Below are 1,260 nucleotides of genomic sequence, written 5' to 3'. Positions count from 1 at the left end.
GACACTCAGCTCTCTAGGAACAAGCACGGAGTGTGTGAGAGGTGGATTTAACCAGGTGGGATTTTGTCTGGCAAGTTGGCAGAGGAGAATGTGGCAAAGGGGTGGAGGGTATGTGCAGGGTAGTAATTACAATGGATCTTTGCAAGGATGGAAGTAGGAAGTGGTGGTCAATGAGCTATGTTGAGTCAAGATACTAGAAGTCAGGATGGTGTCGGAGAGTCCCTGGAGTTGAGGCACTAGGAAAAGTTAGTATAAAATCAGAAGTAAGGGTCAAGCAATGTGGTCTTGCAACAGACTTTGGAGGTGATGCCATTGTGGGTGACGACAAGATGTTTTAAACGGGATGGATGTGAATAGGTTACAGGAAGGAGGTGTTTAGAATATGGAGAGGTGAGGATGTTGGATTGACCGTGGCCATGGATATTGGAGCCATTAAGAATGAGGACAGGGAGAGGGAGCCAAGATGGCTAACTAGAGACATTTATGACTTTGACTCAACCTGCACAAAAGCGAAACATGTAATCAAAACATTTGTAGCCCCATAATGTTATGAAATAAAAACAAAAAAGAATGAGGACAGGGTGATGAATAATGAATATTGAATGAATATTGAATGAATAATGAATATTACTACCATGTGAGCACCTTAGTGTTGATAAGTTAGTACCAATTTGATGGTGAGTACATGTGGTGCTTGTTTTTCTGTTCTTATGATACCTCACTTCAAAGGATGGGCTCAGGCTCTATCCAGGATAATACAAGAGGTGCTGGTTCACCATTCTTTTTTGTAGTTGAGTAGTATTCCATAGTATACATATACTACATTTTATTAATCCACTCATGTATTGGTGGACACTTGGGTCGTTTCCACATCTTTGCAATTGTGAATTGTGCTGCCATAAACATTCGAGTGCTGATGTCTTTATTATAGAATGTCTTTTTTTTCCTTTGGTAGTGGGATTGCTGGGTCAAATGGTATTTCTATTTTTAGCTCTTTGAGATATCTCCAAATTACTTTCCATGGAGGTTGTACTAATTTGAAGTCCCACCAGTAGTGTAAGAGTGCTCCAATTTCTCCACATCCATGATAGCATTTGTTGTTTTGGGACTTTTTGATAAAGGCCATTCTCGCTGGAGTTAGGTGATATCTCATTGTGGTTTTGATTTGCATTTCGCTAATAATTAGAGATGTTGAGTACTTTTTCATATGTTTGCTGGCCATTATTCTGTCTTCTTTTGAAGTTTCTGTTCATGTCCTTT

This window comes from Propithecus coquereli, unplaced genomic scaffold, assembly GCF_000956105.1.
Source record: "Propithecus coquereli isolate 6110/MARCELLA unplaced genomic scaffold, Pcoq_1.0 Scaffold44, whole genome shotgun sequence".
Taxonomy (NCBI): Eukaryota; Metazoa; Chordata; class Mammalia; order Primates; family Indriidae; genus Propithecus; species Propithecus coquereli.
The sequence above is the reverse complement of the archived record's forward strand: the minus strand, read 5'-3'. Positions refer to the sequence as shown.